Genomic DNA, 20,077 nt, shown 5'->3' with positions numbered 1-20,077 from the left:
CGAAACTTATTAACTCCTAATGGAAGTTAGCTTTGAAGTTAGTCATTTTATTTTTATGTAAGGGATTCATTGGGAAACAATATAGCATTTAAGTTACTCCAGAATAGCACTGCACCATTTAGTCGCAAATATCACCCTTTAAAAACATAACATGGCACAAAAAAAATTACCCCACTGTAGTCCGATTGTTGTACACTAAGCTAGTTGATGCACCCATCATTAAAATGAGTGGTAGGGGTCCCACCCACTTTTATATCAGTGTCCAATCAAATCTGTGTGGAATAAGCTCCATGCCTGTTCTTCCCTCCTGTTGTGGAAACACTTGCCTTTATAGCGGACCAGTGCCTGGGACCAATGGGAGAGGGTCTTATGCAGGAATGGCTAGAGACCTGTTGGCAATGGGAGGGACAAGAGTGGGTATTTGCCCCCCTAGAAAATTTGTGACCTACAGTTTGCCCATTAAAATGCATTTTGAATAATTCAGTTGTCTTTCCAAACAAGCAGGGATGGTTCTGGACTACAATTTTATTTAAAAACCAGGCCTACCGCCTCATAACTGCACCGTCAGAATCTCAGGATTCTGCTAAATATCACAGAGGTGCCACAGAGTATTCCTACCGCAGAAATGTATTTCTGCGGTAGGAATACTCCTCTTGGTATAGCATCGATATATTGGTCAATGCAAACACTTGTTTAAAAAATTAAAGACTTTTTATTTGATACGTTTATTCAAAAACCATGATAATAATGTTGACACAGTGCGAGTAAACAATTAAATCAGTACAGACCATTTGTAAAGCCAGGCATAACATGTAAGTAGGTCACATACAGTACATAACACATTCATTGTGAAGTCAAGAAAAGAACTGCGCAAATATTCACCAAACCAGACCCTGAGGATCTTTATGCCTGTCTTGGTGGGAAGCACGAGCCAAATGGCATAGTTTTTAACTTCTTGAAGCTGTTGGCAGTCTGCGAGGCAGATGGCTATGCATGTAGAGCGAGCACTTTACTTGTTGGTTGTCTCTGTCCAGTGTCTTCTTCTACATTTTCCATCTCTGCATACGAAATGGAGGGGGAGAGGGCAGCCTTGTTTGCTTTCCATCACAAGTATGCAGCAAATGTCAAGGTACATCAGGTTGACATAACAGAACATCTTCACAGGGCCCAAGATTTCATAATACCCAACCCATAAACCAAGGGTGTCCAACCTACGGTCCTCCAGCTGCTGCAGGACTACATCTCCCATAATGCTCTTTCAGCTAAAGGCCTGGCAGAGGAGTATGGGAGATTTAGTCCTGCAGCAGCTGGAGGGCCGCGGGTTGAACACCCTTGCCATAAACTCATGCCTTCTGTTGATCAAAGAAATTCAAGAAGACTTTATACTATAGGTGAGTGCAGCTTACTATGTTTTGATGACCTATGTCTTGCATCTGACTCAGCCTCCCGCTTGGGTCATGTCATGCCACCGTGGTACTTTCCTACATCTAATACATCAAAAAGAGAATATAGAGCATGAAAACCGTGAACATTCTGAGTAACACAATGCACTATGAGACTCATTACTCTCCCTGTAAATCAGTTTTGCGATATGGTCACTAAATCCATAGTAGTTCTTTCAGATTCCGTTATATCCCTTCCCACGTACACACCCAAAAGTAGGACACCATACTTGAGAACAGAAAACATAACACATTTTCAGGATGATCTATAACACATTGATTATCAAGGCACGATGCTTGATTTAACATTAAACACATTCTAAAGCTGGCAACATTGACTCAAACGTTTCCCTAAAGCTATCTCTAACCTTAAAGCCAAACCTACTCAGTGATGTCAGCTGAGAATGTAACTGACAGGTTGAGTTGAGATCCAAACTGGATTTTTTACCTCTGATAAGATCTTAGCAAAGGCAAGTCAGTAACATATGATGATCCTCGTGACGTCAGTAATACCATAGACGAGGAAGATCAGGTTCTACAACCTTTCATCCCACTAATTACTGATATTAGGGGCATTTAATCCTTCCTTGTATTTGGATTTTTTTTACACAGGTTTTTTTTTGTTTTTGTTAATTGCTTATTTTTTTTAAAAGTGACATTTTATTGGTCCAAACTTTTACACTATACGGCCAAAATGTATCTGGACACCGCTCCTAACTATTGAGTTTAGGTGTTTCAGCCACGCCTATTGCTTACAGGTGTGTGTAGAATCAAGCACATATACATGCCGTCTCCATAGACAAACATTGGGAGTGGAATGGGTTATACTAAAAAGCTCAGTGACTTTAAACATGGCTTTGTCATAAGATGCCACCTTTGCCACTAGTCAACTTGCCCTGCTAGATCTGCCCCAAACCACTGTTAGTGCTAATATTGTAATTTGAAGCTTCTAGGAATAACAACAGCTTAGCCATGAAATACCCTTAACATTAGGCCCCTCTGCTCTGAAATGCAGGCATTTACCAGAGTCACATAGTGACTCTACGCACTCCAAAGCTCACACTAGATGCCAGACAAGGTAATGTAATTCTAATTGGGAGGTATGGCTTTGGGAGTAGGATTGGGGGAGCCAACAAAAATGTAGACAAATAATAGTTAAATAAAGTGTGCAAACAGGATTTCATAACAAAAGTTCCTACCATGAGTCGTGCAAGGGCAATTTTGGATTCAATAAAACACACACAGAGAACCCTTAGTGGAAAGAAAAGGCCTTGATACTTTATTGTGGTTTATAAATTTCAATCAATCAATAGCCATGTAACCATAACATATTTGAACCAAGTCAATAATACTTAGTTAAAGTTAACCCATTACACCAGCCCTAATAGTCTGACTCCTTATCATATACATATGTTGTCGCTCGGTAGGCATGTACCAATACCCCCACACCGGAAAAAGAAACCAGATTACTGAGGCTACACCCCCCCCCCATTTCTGTGTTATTAGAAACTCACAGCCTTTTTAATCATCAGTTGTAGATTCATAATAAAAATGTCTCACCCAACCCCTGAAAGATGCACACTATCTTTTCTGAATAAACCGACCAACCCCCTGCTAATTCACTAAGCCTAAAACTAAAACCTCCTAATAGCTCCAAAAACCTCTCTAATGACCTGTTGAGCTTCCTCCCTATGTCCTCTAACGTGTTTAAACCGGGAGTCTGAAGCCAAAGCAGGTGTGGAATTATTTCTGACTGGATTAATTGAGCTCCCTGGTAAATGTATTCTTTTAACAGATCGACCACCACCCCAGAATGCAGATCCCTTATTCCACACCCATACACTCAGGCCTGGACTGGGACAAAAAATAGGCCCGGGCATTTAAGACTGAGCAGCCCATTTTTATTTATTTATTTTTTGTTAAACCAAATTCTGACAAATGTAATATACCATTTCTTGTTGTCTATTAGTTATATTTCAGCATGCTTTTGTCACTGTAATCATGTAGCATTACATAAATATATAATAAATTAACGTCATGCAATTTATAAAGTGCTATATCTTTAATGAAAGATTCAAAACAGTAACTAATCTTTGACCATACTAGTGAGTCTGTCAGTCACAGACTCACAGCACAGCAGGGAAGAGACTCAGACCTCAGACCACCCTAACTAAATTGCGGTGCTCAGCCAATCCTCTAGGCGGAGCAATGTGACTAAAAAAAAAAAGTCATCATACACGGGACCCCTGAAGCCACAATTTAGTGCCACTGATCTTTTTTGATAAGATACGCAGGTTGAAATAGAGTAAATAACACCATACCTTTACTTTTGCTCTCACTGATTTCTGGACATAAAATGTTTTGTCCTCTGTGACTACAAATTCAGGAGGGTGTTTTTTCTCTATATAAGTAAAAATCAAATAGTTCAATTTCTTCCTACAGAAAGTAAAGGGCCAGAAAACAGATGACTAAATACACACCAGGACAGGCTCTGCTACCCAAACAAACAGACCCAAACGGACAGGCTCTGCCACAACGACACCCAAACATACACACCAGGACAGGCTCTGCCACCCAAACAAACACACCCAAACGGACAGGCTCTGCCACACCGACATTTCCTTGGGCCCTGCTCCACGGCCCCTAGCATGCAAACACTCCCTCCTCTACCACACCAAAAAACAAATTGCCACACTGACTGCAGATTAGGGGAAGACTGTCAGAGTCAGTGCAGTCTTCCCCCCTTCTCGCCCTGACCATAACTTTGAGAGGTCCTCTCCCCCAGGGGAGGGCTGGCAGCCTAAGGCCTGGGGGGCAAGTCTAGTCAAGTAGCCCATTGCGCCACCAAAGCGGCTGCGAGCGACATTGAAAGCGGCTGTCGTGCGGCAGTCACTCCACTGGTGCCTAATGAAATTAAAGTGGCCGGCGTGCACGCACCGCGCCGCCCAATAGCCGTGCCTCAGCTATTCATCCCACCCCTTTTCAGATGTGGGACGAAGAGCTGAGGAATGGCCATTGGGCCTGACTGCCGCACGACGCAAGGGCGTACCTAGAGTATTTGGCACCTGTGGCAGATCCTGTATGTGGCACCCCCCCCCCCCCACACACAAACTGCATAGTTTCTATGGTTAGGCGAACATTGACAGGGGTACAGCAAAATTCTTATATACTGAGGCACACATTGATGGTGGTACAGCATAACTGTTATCATTATATACTTAGGGATTACGCTGTACCACCGTCAATGTGTGCCTATACTTTGAGCCAGACACTGGCAATACTGCAGTACAACCCCTATTACTATATACTAAGCCAAACATTGATGTGGTGTAGGCCTAACACTTCAGTGACTGGCTTAGTACATAGTAGGGATGCACCGAAATGAAAATTCTGGACTGAAACTGAAAATTCAGCATTCATTTGGCCAAAACTGAAGAAAAGAAAAAAAACTTTTAAAATACCGTATTTGCTCGATTATAAGAAGAGTTTTTTTCCAGATCTGAAAAATACCCCTCGTCTTATAATTGGGGTCGTCATATAATCAGACCTCAAAAAGGTCTGACTATGAGACGACTAAGATCCAGATCCCCCGCAGCTGCAGGGGACCTGGATCCTCCTGCCCCCTTATAATCAGGGTCATCTTATAATCGAGCAGATACGGTACTTTATTAAAAGTAACACACCAAAATTAGACAAAAAAAAAAATCAATAATATTAAGATACACACACATATATATACATATATATAATTAACAGCAATCACAATCCTATCATGCCCAGGTTCTAGCATGTACTGTCTGACTTAGCATGATAGGAGTATGATTGCTGTTTGCAATCATATATATATCTATTAATACTGTTATTGGATTTTTCTGTCCAATTTTGGTATGTAATTTACTTTTAATAAAAGTGTTGTTAACACACCACAGTTGGACAAAAAAAAAAAAAATTATAACAGCAGTCACACTCCTATCATTGTGCAAACAAAAAAATACCAATGTTCCACGTGAAACAATCAAATAATAAAATTAATACTTCCCCACACTAAAAGCAGCTTCCATAAACACTCTTCCTGAAGTGTATACGAAAATCAACAGCAAACAATGGAGCGCATATACATGGGGGAAAGAAACAGACACCAATAGTGTAATATGTAGATCAAATAAAAATAAAATCAAATGTAAGATCCACTCACAAACGGGTCGAAAATATGAGGCTCATCAAAATACGGACTCTGGATAAACTTGAATGTGGAGAGCTGCAAAACCAAGGAGAACCACAATGGTGCAGTATCTTAAAGCCGCAAAAAGATGAATCAAACATGCACTTACATCAAAGAAGTGGCACAACTCAATGAGTAATGTGCAAAAGCCTGATGTATAGGAAACTCCGGTAGACAGCTGTGAAATATCAATATTTATTTATTGGTCTCGACGCGTTTCGCCGATAGCATTTCCTTCACTGGGGGTAAAACACTCGGAGCTAAAATTGATTTTAAACTTTCAACTTTCTTATAAATTATGTTCGGTTTTTCTGGGAGATGGTTTTTTAAGACGTGATCTTGATGTAAAATAGGCCAACATTTTTTAATTGCCTTCTTAATCTCAAACGCCTTATTATTATATTTTGTTAAAAACGCAAAATCAAACGATTTTTTAGATCTGGGTTCCCTATCTTTCAGAAAAACGTCCCTCTTATTTTTCGCTGTACTCTCCAAATGTTTTTGTAGGAGCTCTTCTGGATAATTTCTTTCTCTGAATTTATCCATTAGTAATCCACTCTGAGTCAAAAAATCATTCTCTTTAGTACAATTCCTACGGATACGTGCGAATTGTCCTTTAGGGACATTCTGCAACCAATGTGGATGATGGCAGCTAGCATAGTCTATATAACTATTGCCATCTGTGGGCTTAAAGAACGTTTTGGATTTTATCATATCGTCCTCTATATAGAGTGTGAGGTCCAAAAAGTTAATCTCTTGGGGATGGATGCATGATGAAAATTTCAAATTATATTGATTATCATTTATATAATCTAAAAACTTATTGAGGTCCTCTGATGTCCCCTTCCATATAATCAGTACATCATCAATGTAGCGCCGCCAGAGGACCAGGTTCGCACCAAACGGGTTATCAGACCAGATGGAATTAGCCTCCCAGTCAGCTACACGGGACGACGCCGCTGGGACCCGCTGCCAGGACTTGTACTTTGATGGGATGACGCTGCCAGGACTTGCCCTTGACGCATACAACGCGATGACGTACCGGGAAGCACCTATATAATACGGACTATGGACATTTATATGATCATTTTAATTTGTTTTTAAGCTGATTTTACTCGTTTTTGCTTATTGTCTCCTGAAGAAGCCGACGTGCTATCGGCGAAACGAGTCGAGACCAATAAATATTGATATTTCACAGCTGTCTACCGGAGTTTCCTATACATCAGGCTTTTGCACATTACTCATTGAGTTGTGCCACTTCTTTGATGTAAGTGCATGTTTGATTCATCTTTTTGCGGCTTTAAGATACTGCACCATTGTGGTTCTCCTTGGTTTTGCAGCTCTCCACATTCAAGTTTATCCAGAGTCCGTATTTTGATGAGCCTCATATTTTCGACCCGTTTGTGAGTGGATCTTACATTTGATTTTATTTTTATTTGATCTACATATTACACTATTGGTGTCTGTTTCTTTCCCCCATGTATATGCGCTCCATTGTTTGCTGTTGACACTCCTATCATGCCTAGACAGCATCCCTATGCCATGCTATCCCCCCACACTTCCATGCAATCTGAAACCCTCGTTCACAAACATTCATCATAAACTACGGCATAACACCCATCACTCTCACACACTTACTAATATTTTCATACCTTTCCTCTGGCACTGTCACTTTTCCTCCTCCTCTTCATTCTTCCTCTTCTTCTACCTCTTCTGTGTCCTGTCCTTCCAGTGCAGAGATCACGGAAGACGGTGGGCGTGGCTTCAGTGTTGTGCGCCGGGATTTGACATCAAGTCCCGACGCACAGCCACAGTTACCGCGCACATCGTTTTTGGAGGCGTGCCGGCACCCCTCAGTGAACGGCACTCCAGACGGACCACCCCCTGCCAGGTACGCTACCGGCACGGCGGCCAGTCCCGGTGGCAGCCGCTTATTTTTTAACTTTGCGGCTGCCATGAATGTTCGTCTGCCGGCCAGCCCGCCGGCCCGGATTCAGGGCAGCCTGGGGGGCAATTGCCCCCAGCCCAGCCCGCCCCTGCTCTCCCCTGAAATCATTCCCAGTCCTTTTGTCCCTCATTCACTAAGCCATACCTCTCCTTTCTTTCCTCCCTGTGAATTATAGATCATACAAACCCTATATTTGCAGGTATGCATAAATGATGTATGGAAACATAGCATAGCAGGTATAGATCAACAGAATCAACACAAAAACCAAGTTTGCAGGTATAGATCAATTGAAAATCACATGTTACCTCAGCGTTGAAGGTATAGATCAAATAAACAGAATCAGACATACAAACCCTCTATTTGTAGGTATACAATAATAATGGATGGAAACAGAGCGTACCAGATACAGATCAACAGAATAACACACACCCAGCTTTGCAGGTATAAATCATTTGGCATTCATATAAACTCAGCATTAAAGATATAGATAACCCCCTAAATTACAGGCATAGATCACAGGTTGCACACCCCAAAGCCAGCCCTGGTGTCCACATTGCCCACATAGAACCTGATCAGCACCCAGATTACACACATATTACAGCCCAGCCTGAGCCAACTTTGTCCCGTAACAGCCCAGTGTAAGACATCTTTGTCGGCAAACAGCCTACCCTTCATGTGCCTTCTTTGCATTTCCCCAAATCACTTAAACATTCATGATAGACACTAACACGTACACAGTTACTCACTCATTCACACAAACCATTTATTCATTTATGCAGTCTCACAAATCATTCAAGCAATTTATCCACACATGAATTCATTCATTATCGTACGCATTCACACAATTCATCCACACAATAATTCATTCATTCTCGTACGCATTCACACTACGCCCTCTCCCCATCTACCCCTCCCCTTCTTATCTGCCCCTTCTCGCTATGTCCCCCCTTATCACTATGTACCTCCTCCTCACTGCTTTCCCCCCTCTCAATATGTACCCCCTTCCCCACTTCTCAATATGTACGCCCTCACTATCTAACCCCTCTCCCCCTTTCTCACTGCTGCCCCCCCCCTCTGCCCCTTCTCACTACTTCTCATTATGCTTACTTACCTTGTTGCCAGAGTGGGGGCGCGAGGCGTCCGTCTTCCCACGCTTCACAGCTGAGCACCGGAATATGACATCATATTTTGACGCTCAGCATGAAACGCAGGCACCGCGCCGGAGTCACGGAGAGTGAGGGGCACCGAACGGTTGCTGAAAACTTCACAAGCGACCGCTCTGCTCCCCTGCCCGGCACTTAAATGAAAACATCGGGGGAGTTAACTTTATTTAACATGGAGCATGTTAAATACATTTTTTAAAACCCCACGATGTTTTAATTTAAGTCCCAGGCAGGCGCCCTGTGCGGCCGCACACCCGTAGGGCCGGCCCTGGTAGGGGCTGCCCGGGCCCCTTAGAGTGGTGGCAGTTGCTGCGGGCTTAAGGGGCAGGTGCCCCTCGTGCCCTGCGTTTAGGAAGGCTGCGTTTAGGACGGCCGCATAGGCCCAGTCAGTCCAGTCCTGACTGGGCCTATTTTAAGGTAGGGGCCTGGAGCTGCAAGCTCCATCAGCCCCTATGTCAATCCGGCCCTGGGCCGCTCGGCCCACCGGGCAAATCCTCACGGGTGTGCCCGATGGCCAGTCCGGGCCTGCATACACTAGCACTTCATCCGGGTTCAGTCCCAAGTTCTCTCAGTATACCCTTGCAGCAGCACTTCTTCTTGCCAAAAAACAAACAATTGTCCCTCTATCCAGATCACTTTCGGTCCTGAAACCGGAAATACATGTAAGATAACATTCTCATAGGAGGTTAGGCCTTACATAAAACTTGCCCGACTCCCATCTTCCAATCCTTTTAACCACTTACTCATCCAAACCCCTCCTAGCAGTCTCCGTAGTTGTCCCTATTCTAAAGGAATGTGTAGTAAAATGATCTCAACTGAACCTCAAACCCTGAACACTCTCCTAAATTGGAAAATAGTGGAGAACCTCATGCAACAATAATGACTTAGGCCTTACCTTCAAGTAAGGTTTTAAAAACCATATGGGGCAACATTTATTCCCCTCCAACCAAAAAAGTGACACCCACTGCACTTTGCCTTCAACATCAGTTTTGGATGTCCTCACAAAAATCCTTAACATATCCTCTCCCAGCTCCACCTCTTCTTTCCATAAACCTGACTCTTTAGTCTTACTGGCTACCACTAGTTTGCTAACTATGGATAGAACAAATATCTGAATTAAATCAATATTTGGTGGGACGCTCTTTACTTTCAAAACAGCATCAAGTCTTTTACTAACACTTGCACACAGTTTTTTTAAGGAACTTGGCAGGTAGGTTGCTCCTCTCTCAATGTAATCCTCAACAGACGCATAGCTTTGTCTTGGTATGCTGAATGGGACATACCAAGACATTTTGAACAATGCTATGCTTCCAACTTTGTGGGAACAGTTTGGGGAAGGTCCTTTTCTATTCCACCATGACTGTTACATAGTACATAAGGTTGAAAAAAAGACCTAAGCCCATCAAGTTCAACCCTTCTACCTAACCTAGCCCTAATTCTATTTATAGCACATGACATGGCTTTCTAAAAAAAACATCCAGACCCCTTTTGAAGGCATCTAATGTATTTGATAGCACCACCTCTCTTGGTAGTTTATTCCATACCTTTATTGTCCTTACTGTAAAGAATCCCTTCCTTTGTGGTCTATGAAATCTCTGCCCTTCCAGTCTCAAAGGGTGACCTTTTGTTCGTTGTACATTTCTGTTAATGAACAGGTCGCTGAAGAGCTCTTTATATTGGCCCTGCATATAGTTATATAATGTTATCATATCCCCTCTAAAATCTTATTGGCCCTTGCAGCTGCTTTCTGGCATTGCACACTGGCAGAAAGCAGCTGCAAGGGCCAATAAGATTCCTAAGTCCTTCTCATTGGTAACAGGGATATTCCATTCATATATAAGTATAGGTTGCATTTTTCATATTTTTACCATAATGCATACCTTTGCATTTGTCTATGTTGAACCTCCTCTGCCGCTTGCACACCCAACCCTGTCTAAATCCTCCTGCAAAGAAAAAACATCCGGATTAGTCTGAATTACCCTGCCTAATTCTGTGTCGTCAGCAAAAACTGTGACATGGCTCTCAACGCAGCTTGGGAAATCATTTATAAACATATTAAAAAGAAGAGGCCCCAGGACAGACCCCAATGCTCAAGACAAAATCCATAAAGACATGGTTGGATGAGTCTGGTGGAAGAACTTGACTGGCCCACACAGTGCCCTGACCTCAACCCCATTAAACACCTTTGATATAAACTGCCTGACCTCACAAATGATCTACTGGGTGTACAGGCAACATTCCAATAACTTGTGGAAAGCCTTCCCAGGATAACGGAAGCTGTTATAGCTGCAAAGAGGGGGGGGCAACTACATATTAATGTCTATGTACTTAGAATGAGATGTCATAAAAGTCCCTGTTTGTGTAATAGTCAGGTGTCCCAATACTTTGTCCAAATAGCACAGTTCTTAATGACTTTAATTAAGGTATGTTTGGAGTCATTGTCATGCTGCAGAATAAATTTGGGGTCAATCAAATGTCTCTGTGATGGTTTTGCATGATGACATTGTACATTGCTTGTACATCTCAGCATTGTAGAGACCAGTAATTCTGACCAAATCCCGAACTCCATTTGCAGAAATGCAGTTCCAAATGTCAAGGAATCTCCATGATGCTTTACTGTTGCCTGCAAACACTCATTCTTGTATTGCTCTCCAGACTTTTGGCAAACCAACTGCCTTCTGCTACAGCCAAATATTTTAAATTTTGACTCAGAGTACCTGCTACCATTTTTCTGCACCCCAGTTCCTGTATTTCCATGAATTGTTGAGGTGCTCGGCCTTGTTTCCAGTTTAGAGTTATGGCTTTTTGGCCACAAGTCTTCCATTAAGACCATTTCTGACCTGACTTCTCTAGACAGTAGATGGGTGTACCAGGTCACCACTGTGTTCTGCCAATGGTGAGCTGATGGCAACGCTGGGCATCTTCCCATTGCGAAGGGAACTAAGCATGATGTGTCTTGCATCTGCTGCACTGTTTCCATGGCCAACCACTGCATCTACTGTCCTGAACATTGACAGTTTCTTTGTGCTTCTACAATAGTGTATTGTCTTGTTGCTGTGCTCACGGTATATGACTTTTGACATTAAACTGTTTGGCTATTCCTCACCCAGTTCTATTCCTCCTAAACAGCTGTTTCATGTAATGATTATGGTAACAAGTAGCAGACCAAAGTGGTATGTTCTGTGTACCTCACTGCATGTTCTCAAGCCAGTACGAGATGCTTCCTTTATAAACACAGTTTTCCCATCAAAGGGGTGAAAGGAGGTAAACTGCCATATTTTTGTCAGTATTTTACATATACAGAGTGAATCAAGTGTAAATCAATTTACATACAGGTCTGGGTGGGTTGTGTAATTTACAAGTAAGTAGTAACTCCACTGTTAAAAAGCAACTTAATCCCAAGGATTTAGAAAATCTTTCATGAAGCAAACACCCAGTATTAAATACTTCTCCATTTTAAAGCCCAATTTATACAGCATTCATCATAAAACTTAGTAACGAGACCCTGTAAACACTTGGGCAATGCATGTATTCCAGGCTTATCTATAAAAGAGGGAGGATTCATTAAGTTTATTAGTTTACAAAGAATGTTACAATCTAAAGAAACATTCATACACATCATTTTGCTCACCATCATTGTTATAACATAATGTGAAGGAAAGTGTATATATATATACAATACACAATCCAAAGGGATCAACACACTCACGCAAATAGGTTATAAACTCACAAAACTATACTTTTTATTAAGGCTAGTTAAATACACATTTCCATGAAAATTGGACACTCAGTCACATTATATGGCCATATTATCCTTAGTCCACCACTACTCCATTGTAAGTGGGTCCTGATGCTAAACACTCATGTGTTGTTCATGTGAGGTTGTATAGACCTGCTTTCTATTTTGTGTGTGCCTGCATGTTTAGTGACTTCATGGTACATCCAACACCATTGTTAAGATATGCAAGTACATTTAATTTTAAAAGTTGGTAACTTCCCATCATGTATTTGTGTGTAACATACAGTTAACCGTTGATGATCCAGTTGTTGATTCAGAACAAAAACTCAAGCTCTTAATTTTACACCATTATTTTAATACATACTAGTTGGTGTACCTTTCTATAAACTGTGAAGTGTTACAATTAAACAGGCTAAACCAATTATTAGACATAAAGTTCTATAAATCCCACCCTTCTAAGAAAAGAAGCAATTAGATGAATTATGAGTTAAAGTAGGTACGATATGAGTGGATGTGGGTGTGACCACCACGAAGACACGCCAATTTGTGTACAAAAACTCCCCTCCCCTTCAAAATCCAGTTAGATGTACTATCATACCGTGTACAGCAGATATACATGTCTTCCTATTTCCATTAATTACACAGATACCACATCACTGCCAACACTTTGTTATGGTGAATTTTTATTAAAGGTACACTCCAGCCATTCCCTGCAAATGATAACATGGTGTCACCTTATATTTTACCCAGCACCTCCATCTCAGGGGTACAACCAATACCTTAGTATGGGGCCAAGTCTTCCTGACTAGTCCTCTCACTGTCCTTTGAAACTTACTACCCCGGACTAGACAACTACAGTCCACCACCCACGTCTGGGCCCCTTCAGGCTTTAGGGCCCATATGGCTCTGGTCCCAGTGGCAAGCATTAAGCAGGGCAGTGAAAAGAGCATGGGGCAGCGTGGTGGTAGGAGCTTGGGTGGGGGAGCAGGATTCCTGTCTTTAGGTTTGTACTAGGCCTTATATTCCTAATGGTTGCCTTGATTTAAACATTTTTGCCAAAGGAATCAGTTTCCTTCCCCTACATTTGGTGACCCATGCCAAACCTTTTTTGCCTAGCAGGAGATGCATTTTGCCAAAAACATTTCCTGCTCAGTCTAAGGACACCCCTGTGCGCATGAGTATCTGGAAAACCCCTTTGAATTCAACTAGAACACGTCAGCTTTAACCAGCCAAATCCTTGGGAGTATTTGACTTCATGTAACAGATTCCTGATTACTGAGGTATCAATGCCAAATATTAGTAATCTGCATCCATCTGGTGGTAGAAAGGGGAACTGCAACACTATAACATTACCGATGCCTTTCCAAAATGTTTAAAGGGAAATTCTTACTTTTTATTGCTGATATCACATTTAAGACAAATTTTTTTATATTTAATTGTTTTATCTCCTATTCAATGTTTGGTATTGAATACAATGGAATATGTCACATAATGTATTATCCCCTGATATATCCTCGTATTCCATTGTTGAATAAGAGACAAAAGCCAAACAAAGGAAAAAGAAAAAAACTAAAAATGTTTTCAATAATTAACAAATCAGCTGCTTCCCATATGTGGAGTCTTGGAGTGTATAAGAGTCTGCCCCGTCACTCCCACCTATTTGTGAATAGCGATGTTGCAGTCCATCAAGTTATGTTGCGGCACCAGGATTTTAAAAGTCTGTACAAGCGACTCTATTGGTCGCCAGCAGGGGGCTCATCTGCCATCAACCAATTGGTTGATGCTAGAGGAGGCCCCTGCCAGCCACCAATAAAGATGTTCTTATGGCATTTTAACTTATCTGATTTCCGCTCGCAATTAACACATGCGATGCTGCATAGATAACGGGAGCGGAAATCCATAAGTTCGCCGTCAGGAGTTAAAGACCTTTAACTCTTGGCGCGGGGAGACAGGCCAAGTTCCCCGTCAGGAGTTAAAGTGCAGGTGCACTTGATTGGTTGATGGCAGAGGAGGCCCCTGGCGCCAAAGCTGCTATGTAGTGTGTACCGCGTTAACCCCATATTAACCCCTTCTACAAAAAAGAAAAAAAACTAAATAAAACAAACACGAAGAATGTACACAAATATTCGCTTGAACCAAACACAGGAACAGACGAATATTCATGGAATACGAAGATTTTTTTCCCATAAAGACAAACACGAAGAGTTGGCCGGCGCCCAAGTCTACTAATAACTGTGAAGAGATTACTTTTCTAAATGCTCCCTGACATAGCAGCGAATGATGGCAGAACTTGGAGATATCCTGCAGGCACTCTGGAGCAGGCATGAGACATAGCACTGGAATTATGTGCAGGATGCTGCAGGCTGGAAGTAGGGAAGCTAAGCAGAGTATGTAGCAGAAACATAACAAGCAAGAGACAGGGAGACCAAGCAAGAACCATAACCAGACAAGATATACATAATACAGGTGTCACAAAACCGGGTCCATACAGACGACTGTAAAGAGCGCCCAAAGATAATGTTCAGGAGGTATTGCACAGGAGTGGAGTAGGACAGGGCCTGGTGCAGGGCGACCGCACTCACCCGGGTGTTGAGCACCTAGGGTTGTGCAGCCACATACCAGCACCCTGACATGGCAGCGGATGTAGTCCAGAACAGAGCAGAACGAAACTTGGCTGGATGTGGAAATCCGAACAAAACTTGGATCTGACAAAACAAACAGAATTTGGAGATATCCTGCAGGCACCCTGGAGCAGGCATGAAACATAGCACTGGAATTATGTGCAGGATGCTGCAGGCAGGGAGTATGGAAGCTAAGCAGAGTATCAACAGAAACGTAGTAAGCAAGGACAGAGCAAGGAGGACAGAGCAAGGAGCAAGGAGGACAGAGCAAGGAACAGGGAGACCGAGCAAGGAACATAACCATACAAGACATACATGATACAGGGCACAACAAAGGACAGGGAACAAGGCAAGGAACACAGAGGAAGGAGTGAGGAGCCAGAATCCTGACGCTTCTCCTTTAAGCAAGGATAGGACATATTAACTGGGACATGGGGAGAGGAGAGAGGAACCAGAATCCTCAGATGATTCAGGGAAGAAGGGCAAAGGTACATAAGAGACAGACGCATAATAATTGGAGATTCCGTCACATCTTATGGCCATAGTATGCTTAGCCCACCACTACGCCAAAGTACTCCAATGACAGTAGGTCCTAACGCTAAGCCCTGCATATGAAAGTACTGATAAGCTAAACATTGAATCCAAACACAGAACCAAGAAGGACATACCTTTAGACTGCAGACTGAGACAAACAGAACAAACGGGTGGGACACACCTTATAAAGGAAACAGAGCTGAAGCTAAGAGCAGACTGGAATCAAGGAATCAGAGGTTCAGGACAGCATACCACAGCAAATCATGGGAACTGAGGCAAAGCAGGGAAAAACAGAGATATGCAGCTCCGCGGCCTGGATGGACCCTGACAACAGGGAACAAGACAAGGAATACTCAAGATCCGAAATGAACAGGAGAGGACACCCCTCTACCGGGGATTCAAGACAGGACACCCCTCTATTGGGGATTCAAGACAGGACACCCTTCTAGCGGGGTTACAAGACACCCCTCTAGCGGGGTTACAAGACAGGACAGGACAACAAAGCACAGAGCTGACACGACTGACCAGGCAACACATGACAAGAATACACAGAAACCACAGGACTAGCCTAGGACTACAAGATAACAATTGGAGATTCTGTCACATCTTATGGCCATAGTATGCTTAGCCCACCACTACGCTAAATTCCTGCCTACAGAGGCACTAAACAAACCAAACATGAAATCCAAACACATAGCTGTGAGACATACCTTTAGACTGCTGACTGAAACAAACAGAACACACAGGTGGGGCACACCTTATAAAGGAAACAGAGCTGAAGCAAAGAGCAAGACTGGAATCAAGGAATCAGAGGTTCAGGACAGAACATACAGAAATCCAGAAATGGACCACAGCAAGACAGGGAAACAAAAGACATGCAGCTCCGCAGCCTGGGTAGAGTGTGACAGAATGTCTATGTATCAGTGTGTGTGGGCATACATGTCTATGTGTAAGTGTGCAGTATGTGAGCATGCATGTGGATATGTAAGTGTGCATGGATGTAGACGTGTAAGTGTGTGTGTAAGCGCGTGTGCATAGATGTAGACGTGTAAGTGTGCGTATGGATGTTTAAGTGGTGTGAGATGAAGTGCATGTTGGCATAGGTGGTGTAGGAGTAAGTGTGCATTAGAATGAGTGTGTACATGTGTGTTAGTGAGACTGAAAGTGTGTGTTTACATATGTGTGCCATAGTGTATGTTCGAGGGGGAAAGGGGCAATGATGGCACAGACAAACTTTTTGGGGAAACAAATGGCACAGATAAGCTGTTTAGGGGCACTGAAAAGCTGATTGGGGCAAAGGTGGGTCTTTCAAGCTGTTTGGGGTCAAAGGTGGCACTGTGGGACATGCTGCTTGCTGAAGTTGGGAGCCCTGTGGTTTCTAGTTATGCCCCTGCACTCGTATATCAGTGACTCCTGGCTCACCGAAAACCCAAAGCAACAAAATATTCCTGTTCAACTCCATTATTGCTAACATAGTATGCTGCCTAAAATTTATTAATACCATTTTAAAAATGGCATATTGTATTAAATACAATATTACTTTCACTGGCATATTCTTCGGTCCATCTACGTTTGAGCAATCCACTATTATCTAATATTTAATTTAGTCTGCTGCCTTCTGTCCTCAGTGTACACGTCTTATGTTTCAGTTAATCCCTTTCTGGCATACTATTGTCTGTTTAGAAATGAGTGGGAGTTGCTCCCTTTTATTACTTTAATTCAGACTGTGTAGAGATTGCCATTCTTTCCCTATCAAACTGTTCAGCACCGTGGACAGAGGACTGTGATTTGAGTCTATAGCCTAAGTCAGACAGTCCATCAGGAGTTAGACACTCTAGAGTATTTATACATTTCTCTCTGGCATTTAGCAACACACAGAAATGTATATCACTGCTATAGTGGTATCACCTAGTATACCAGTAGTATTGCAGTGGAGGTGTTCTATAATAACAGAAAATTGGGTGGAATAGTGAAGGAATCCACCGCTGAAATCTAAGCCTTTGCTGTAGTTTCTATTCAATCATACTTGAACAAAGGTGTCAAAAAGTAATTTATAGATTATTCATTTTCCCCATAGCCATTTCCTAGTGCATCAGATTATATTTTGATTTGCAAATATGGTACACTCTATATACACTCTGACAATTGTAATCTTGATTTTAGTCAGCATACCTGTATGTTTGCAGTGTTCTTAGAGCTTTTGTATATTTATTTAATTTTATTGAATAGTTGCTGTGCCTATTTCCAACTCATTATTTAACACTCATGTATCCCGGTCGGAGGCATATCTACGATTAAGTCCAGTTCCTATGGATGAAATGCGTCCGACGATTTGCTGACTTTTGTCTGATCGCATCTTGCTGTTTTGATTTTACAAAGAGAAAATAAAAATCTACGTTTTATATGTGAAGACCATCGTCTCTTTTGCCTCCCGTGTCAAGTGGACGTGCAGTATCCTGGCGGCTTGTGCTTTTGTCTATTATTGTTATATGTTTAGTGGACAGGTTGAGAGACCTGTACCCAGAACACGACAAGTCTACACTGTCTACATCAGAGTTCTTTTTACTTGCAAGTATGTTTTTTTAAAACCCCAGGCCTAAAGTGTCAGAACCTGTCCAGATTTTCTGGATGTCCCATTATGCTCACTGGCAGTGCAAACAGAATGGTTTGATTTTGGCCTTTTGGGGCCTAACGTTTGACACCCCTGATCTTGAATATCATTTTCTTAGAAATACACCTCTGAACTGTTATAGAAAGCATGTGAAACCCATTTAGAGGAGTAGTAGGACAAATGGGTGACACATTACATGCTAGTCTTGCATGCTTTCTGAGCCGAGAAGCATTCTTTTTTTTTTTTTGTTTAATTGTGATTACTTGTAGTCACGGGTGATTTTTAACATATGATCCAGTCAGGCCTTTAGACAGCACTCTTCATGAGTGCATCCTGTATACGTTCTTATATATAATTTTTATGTGGTCCCATTTAGTCAATATTATTTTGCCTATTATTCAGTGTGAAACTTTTTTTTTAGATCCTTAAATGAGGCATATACAATTCGTCATTGTTGCCCCTGAAACTAACAATTCCCATCATGCTCTGCCAGTACTTGATGGCATGAGGGTTGTATTGAGATGCTATATGATGCCTCATAGAATAGGTTATGCATTTATGGGGACCATTGCTTCAGAAAGAGAGTTTAAGGAACGTCCACTAAAATGGTAAATAGCCTTACTAGCAAACATACCGGGAAAGACTTGATATGCATTAGAGAAAAGACAAATATGGGAGACAAATATGTCAAGAGATTAAATAAAGTGTAAAATGGGAGCATTTGTAAGTAAAAAGATGGGGTCATTTTTCAATAAATGTAATATAAGATGTTAAAACTAATATATGTATTAAATATCTATTTGCTTATGTACATATTATCCATTGTTCGGCAACTTGTAGGCTTTAGCACCATGGCTTGTTGTACACTTTCTTCAGCTGCCATCAGAATGTGCTAATTTCTATTTTATGCCATCATGGAAAGGTAATAGGGACCAACCTTGAAATCTTAAATTTGTGGCCTCATATAAGAAAACAGTATTTCTGTAAACACAAGTCTACGATGGAGCTATAAATAACAGTTTCAATGTTTTACCAAAACCTCTGGTAGTGAAAGAGTTAAAGGGTAGAGTAAATAATGGTGTTAAATTCTGACACACAGAGATCAATAGCATCTGGCATGCTGGACTGTACCATTTAATTTGTAGTTATCAGATCTAAATTCAGGAAAAGACAGCTGATAAAAGAGAATTTTGTGGTTCAAAAGAGAAGACAGAGACCCCATGTAAACCGACTGCAGTCCTTGACCATACAAAGTAAGGGAGCAGGGATTCATCACCTCTTTCCCCACATGGACTTTTCCTATAAATGTGTTGTATGTAACAATACATGGCATTCTCACATTTCCAGTAGGCACAGAGAGAGTGGTTAAAGTGCTTTACCCCTAAAACTATTGTATTACAATATTTTATTTTATAACTACGCCCCAAAGCAGCTGCAGACAAACTAGATTTTTGACAGTTTAGGCCAACACATGGCACCTTATAACACACACACAGTTGATTAATTACATTAATTAGTTACATTGTAAAACACTGACAGGGTTATGGTCATTGAGCTCAATCAAGGGCAGCCCTGCTGCACCCTATTGCAGGTTTCCTCTTAATATTGTATAAGCTACAAATATAGTACAACGATACACATACATACACACACAGAGATATACTAGTAATTATTTATTGTTTTGATTGCTTCTGGCTCTCAATTGCCATATTTTGGACAGTGTTACTTTTAACATAGCCTTAATATGCATCCTGGAGATGATTTTAAAACCTTTTATGCATGTACTTAATATCTTGC

The sequence above is a fragment of the Spea bombifrons genome, chromosome 2, assembly GCF_027358695.1.
Source record: "Spea bombifrons isolate aSpeBom1 chromosome 2, aSpeBom1.2.pri, whole genome shotgun sequence".
Lineage (NCBI taxonomy): Eukaryota > Metazoa > Chordata > Amphibia > Anura > Pelobatidae > Spea > Spea bombifrons.
The sequence above is the reverse complement of the archived record's forward strand: the minus strand, read 5'-3'. Positions refer to the sequence as shown.